Below are 6,379 nucleotides of genomic sequence, written 5' to 3' on the forward strand. Positions count from 1 at the left end.
AATATAGTTATTCAATTGCCTTTATCACCATCTGAAGCAATCTTGGCATTCTTCTTGGGGCTGTCTTTGACAGGTGTAATTAAACTCTGGTGAGGAGTGTTGCTGAGTGCTGCTTTGGAAAGGCAGGTTCCTACCCACACTGCGGTGTGTCCTTGTCCCTCTCATTCATTGGATCTGTCATCTTGCAAACTCTGGCTCTTCCCCGAAGTCAAAATGACCATGAAAGGTGAACATTTTGAAGCCATTCAGGATTTTGAGATGTTGCAAGGGAAATGCCACCCTAGCGAAAGAAGATTTCCAGAAATGCTTCAAAAAGTGGAAAGAACAATAGAATAATTAGGTATGAAGGCAGGAGCACGGTTTTTAGGGGAATTATAGCGACATGTCTTTGAACATTTAGTAATTTTTTGAAAACTAAGTATTCACTCCATTTTTTAGATCACATGTCATATTTACAAAATATTTCTAAACTATCAACTATTTATTTATTTGTATTTTTAGTATAGGGTCTATAGGGTCTCACAACATAGATCAACTCGTAGTGATTATCCTGTCTTCAGCTTCCCAAGCCCTGGGATTACAGGCGTGCGCCACCACGCCCAGTCTCAATCACTGTTTCAGCATGTCCTGGGGGTGGAGCAGGCATGGCAGGGTGGGGATCGAGCCCTGGCTGCTGCATTTGCCTAAGCCCATGCTTTAATCTGCTGAGCTATTTGGCCAGTTCTCAAATTTGTAATATAAATTATATATGACAATTTGTAAAGTTTTTAAATTTAAACCTTAAACATACTTTGATCACACCTTTTGCTAGCTATATGGTGCCAAAGTGCAACAGGGGCAAGGACACAGGAGGAGGGCCATTGCTTGAATGAGGAGCGACACACGCGGGGTAAATGATCTCCCAGCAATGGACTCTCCAGCCTTAGAATTTTATTTCAAACAGTTATATAAAGGCTTATAGCAGTCCAGAGGGGCAGGGAGGAGTGAGCAAACACCTTTCCAGACTGTTAAAAATTGGTCCCAACTCAGTCTTTCTTAGATGAGAAGGAGAGACACAGAGGGATAGCTGGCAAGGCTGATAAAATTCTCAATGTGGGTTTAAGACTTAGCCCCTTAGAATTAAAGTTGAATTACATCTTTTAAAATTTTGTTTGCATACTTCCATACCAGTTGATGGCTTTTCATTTCAATAGGGCTTTTGTGGCAATGAATTGGAAAATTATTGTGAAATTTTATGTACTTACTGGAAAACTGTAGCTTCGTCAACCACAGAATTCTACATTTTGTGGCATGGAGGCATGGGCATTTAGCCCAGTGACCTTCAGCCTTTGTGTGCATTGATGTTACATGGATGAGCTGTCACAAGTAAGCCTCAAGCCCAGAGGCTCTGATTCTGTATTGCTAAGAGAGAGATAAAATGACTTTGAAGGCGGTGGTCTAGAGACCACCTTAAAGAAACACTGGCTCAGCCAGCACCAATGATGTGGATGTGTACAACAATTTATAAATGATTTGTTGAGAAGAGTTAAGAGATGGAGTTTTAGTTCTGGGGTGTGTGTGTGTGTGTGTGTGTGTGTGTGTGTGTGTATCATGGGGAAACTGGAAGGCAAAGCAAAGAACAGTGCATCCAATTTCTTTGGCATTATAAAAATTTGAACATAGTATAGAACCACCAAGGCTCATGCTAGGGCCCAGTTAGAATTCCTCTGACCTATTCTGTGTCTGGCATTTGGTTCTTCCCTGCTCTCTGGCCTCCTGGGCATGCTCTTCCCTCACACTCAGAATCCCTCTCCTCAGCCTGATGGTATGACTTGTCATCTCTTCATTGGACCTTCTCAGACACTCTGCCAATGGTAAACTTACTTCCATAGTTGCTATCCTGCTCCTTTTCCTGCCTGTACTTTTCTTCATGGTACTTATATTTTGCAGAGACATTATTTATTTCTTTGCTCTTTGAGTATCTCTTCCTTGAAGCTGTAGGGATTTTTCTTTGTTTTATTTATATCTATATGCAGCACCTAGAATTGAATAGCCAATACATGTTTGTTGAATAAACAGAGATTCATCTTTTGAATCTGGCTTCTGTCTAAAAGAAATGTAATTCTGTTTTTAATCACAGTTTAACTGTTTTTAAAAAATTTATTTTTGTTGTTGTTTTTTCAGAACTGGGGATTGAACTCAGGCCCATGCCCTTGCCAGGCAAGCACTTATTCTACTGAGCCATCTCCCCGACCCCTTAGCTGGTTTTATAATGGCTTTTCCAGGGATTTATGTAACTAACATGGAAGAAACCTTGGACTCCCTGAATACTCGCTTTTCTACCATGAACATGGAGAGTACAATGCTGCATTCATCTGTCCCCGTGACTGAGAAGCTCACCTTGAGGCTCCTGGGCAATACTGATGGCTGGTACTTTTCCTCTGAAAATTCGAAATTGATAACGGACCCTGGGTACTGTAAGATTTCTTCCTGTGTCGTGAAAGAGAAGCAGGATCCTTTAGTGCTGGGTGTGGAAGGGCTGCCAAAGAGAAGCCAGGTCTCTCAGGGAGGAGGCTGGAAGCAGGGGTTTTTATCCAGTTGGACTAGAGGTAGAATTTACATGGGCAGTATGGAGTGGTATCTAACAGGCACTGACAGGGGAAGGCTTGGTGTGCAAAACAAAAAAGGAAGTTCATGCTTAACCAGGGGACAGAAGACAGAAGTCAGTCTAGGAGCAGCTCCTTGCTGGTCTTGGATCCCCATGCCATGCTGATTTGCAACTATGATGACCATTGTGTGGGTGCAGACTCATTAAGTACTAGCTCATTTCTTTTACTTTTTTCTTTTTTTAAAAGTTTTTAAAAGCTGTTATGTATTTATTTGATACAGGGTCACACTACACAGCTCAAACTTGCAGTAATCCTCCTGTCTGAGCTTTGCCAGTGCTTGGATAACAGGCATGCACCATCAAACACAGTATGTGGTACCAGGGATGGCACTCGGGTCCCTGTGCTTGCCAGGCAGGTGCTTAGACTGCAGAGCTATCTCCCTGGCCAAACTTTATAGTTAAAGATTAATTTAAACATATGAAAACAGGATTAGAGCCCCTGCTCAGGCAGATGCAGGGACCGGGATTCAATCCCCGGCATGGTGTGCCAGCCCCACCCCCAGGGCAATTGAGACTGGGAGTGGTGGTGTGCACCTATAATCCTAGTGCTTGGCAGGGTGAAAACAGGAGGACCACTACGAGTTCGATCTATGCAGTCAGACCCTGTAGGCCCTATACTAAATACATAAAATAAATAAATAAATAAATAAATAAATAAATAAATAAAACATGAAAACATCATACCACAGTGATATCTGTGCACCTATGTTTATAGCAGTGCAATTTGTTGTAGACAAATCTTGGAAACAACCCAAATGCCCATCAACTGAGGAAGGGATAAAAGTGATGTGGTATTTTTACACAATGGAATATTACTGAGCTATAAAAAGATAAATTTGAGACTTCTATAGGTAAATGGATGCAACTAGAGACTGTATTGGTAAGTGAAATAAAGGAGATCTGCATGTGCAGACATCATATTGTCTTGTGAGTGTGAGACCCTGAAAGAGTAAATAAAATCTGAAAGGTACAATACATACTGTGAAAGGGAAGCATAACTGGGATGAGGAAAAGGACAAAAGAAAGAAAAAGATATATTCATGTATATATGCAGGATAATTTGTATAATTATACTGCTGATTTCTGCCACTCTGTTGAAAGGAGCAGTTAATGATTAATTTTTTTCTTCTCCTTTTTAATTTCTTATAACTTCTTCTTTTTTTTTTTTTTTACCATTTTAGAAGATTTATATCTGGTAACCTAAAAAACTAATATGCAATACAACAACCACTGCTGAATTCCTATCACTTTAAATGAAATTTTGTATCATTTCTATTTTTCTTTCTACCCTTTTGTACTCTTTAAAATATGATAAATTGCTCCTATGGTTTGGATATGGTTTCAAAGTGTACCTCAAGAGTTCATGTGCTAGAATCGTATTCTTTTATGTGTAAAGGCTATAGCAGTGGTGGACTCTTTGAAAGGTTACATCTAGGAGGAGATAATTAGCTCTATGGGGTGCCACCCTCGGAAGGGATTAATATGGCTCTGGTGTAACCTGGATAGATCCTGAGAAACAGATCAGTAAAAGAGCAGGCCTGCCCTCTGCCTGCCTTGTGGGTGCTCTGCCTCACCATACCCTGTCTCTGTTTTCCATGTCCTCCCCCACTGGGTCAGCACTAGGCTGTGACCCAGCCAACAAGCTCAGTATGAGAGCTGACACCATATTTCAACTTTCATCTTCAAAATTTGTACAATACATAAACCACTTTTCTTTATCAGTTATACAGCCTCAGGTGTGTGTTATATGAACAGAAAATCCTGACATATTGTCAGACTTTTGGCTACTTTGTGAGGATAAATTCAACAGGGCATTGTTGGCATTTTGAAAAACATTTAATATTGTGAATAAATGACAGGTATTCACTGCGCAGGATTTACTGAAGCTCAGATGGGTTGCCAACTTAGTTTAATGTTTCAAAGTTTTGCCGAGAGGTTAGTGTTATAAATACCAATATATTAATCAGAAATGATATAGAAGATGAGAATATAGCTTATTGGTACAGCTCTTGCCTAGCATTTGTGAGACCCTGGATTCTATCCTTAGCACTGGGGAGGGAAGGGCATGGCATAGCTGATGTTGTTGGGACAACTTGACCAAGATAACTTGGGAACCAGAAATCATTAATAAGTTTAGATTTTGGCACCACCAATGTACCTTCCTTTCTTAGGGACTGCTGCTTTCCTCAAAGGCAGAGGTCTCTCATGGCCTTTAGAAAGTTCCAAAAAACTTACATATAATCAAAGTTTATGGATTAGATTTTATTAACTTCTGGAGCAGGAAAGGTTGTAGAATAGAGGTGGTCATGTTGTGGATACCATCATGGAAATGAACAATGGCTATGTGTTGGGTCCTGTGGACAAGAAGGAGAAAGTTCACAGTGAAAGCTCCTCAAATTGAAAAAAAAAAGAACAAAAAACTAAGGTTAGAATTAATTCTCATATTTGAAAGTATCAAACTTTGAAAAATCCAACTGGGGTTGGATCCCCAGCGTGCTGTGCTGACCCCACCCCAGGGCATGCTGAGGTGGCATAAGACTGGGCATGGTGGTGCATGCCTATAATCCCAGCACTTGGGAGGCTGAAAACAGGATGTTCACTATGAGTCTGATCTGTGTAGTGAGACTCTGTAGAACCTGTGCGAAATATATCTTTTTTAAAAAAAACACATCTTTTTTATCCATCACTTGGTTGATTGGGTTATTTACAAGATTTACATATTATAAATCCTGCTGCTATAAACTTGAGTACACATATGTCATTGTGATATTTTTATCTCTAGAAAGATACCGAGAAAGGGAATAGCTGGGTTGAATGTGACCTCTAATGCTAGTTTTTTGGGCAATCCCCACACTGATTTCTACAGTGGTTGCATAGCCTGCACTCCCACCAACAGTGGAAGAGTTCCTTTTTTTCCCACAGCCCCTCCAGCATTTGTTGTTGGTTCATTTTCGATGCTAGCCATTCTTTCTGGAGTGAAATGGAATCTCAGTTTTGTTTTAATTTGCATCTCTCAAATGACCAATGATGTTGAACATTTATTTGCCATTTGTATTTCATCTGAGAAGTGTATATTTATCTCAGATGCCCAGTTCTTAATTGGATCTTTGAATATGGAGAATCTTCATTTTTTTTCCCATTCTTTATATGTTCTAAATAGAAGTCCTTGTCTGAGTGACAACTGGCTATTTTTTTTTCCCACTCTGTGGGCTTTATTTTCACTCTGCTAGTGATTTCTTTTGTTTTGCAAAAGCATTTAATAAGATGAGATCCCAGTTGTTGATTCTTTACACTGTTTCCTGTGTGGTCTGGTTTCATGAACTCTTTACCTAGACCTGTGTCTTCAAGATTTTAACCTACTTTCACTTCCAGTAGAGGTAGTGTTTCTGTTTTAATATTTAAATTTTGATCCATTTTGACTTTAGTTAAGGGCATAGTGATAAACATGGGTGTAGTTGTAGTACTACTTCAGCATGTGGAGAGCCGGTTTTTCTAGCACCATTTATTAAAGAAACTATCTTTCTTCCACTAAATGTGTTTGTCAAAGAGAAGGTGGCTGAGTGTGTGTTTGTTGTGTCTGCATCTTCTAATCTGTTCCATTGATCCTCAGGTATATATATATATTTTTTTTTGCCAGTATCATGCTGATTTGATCACAGTAGCTTTGTAGTATAGTTTCAAGTCAGGGATTGTGATGTCTCAAGCCTTACTTTTGTTACTTTGGAATGCCTT

This window comes from Octodon degus, unplaced genomic scaffold (assembly GCF_000260255.1).
Source record: "Octodon degus isolate 3935 unplaced genomic scaffold, OctDeg1.0 scaffold00241, whole genome shotgun sequence".
NCBI lineage: Eukaryota > Metazoa > Chordata > Mammalia > Rodentia > Octodontidae > Octodon > Octodon degus.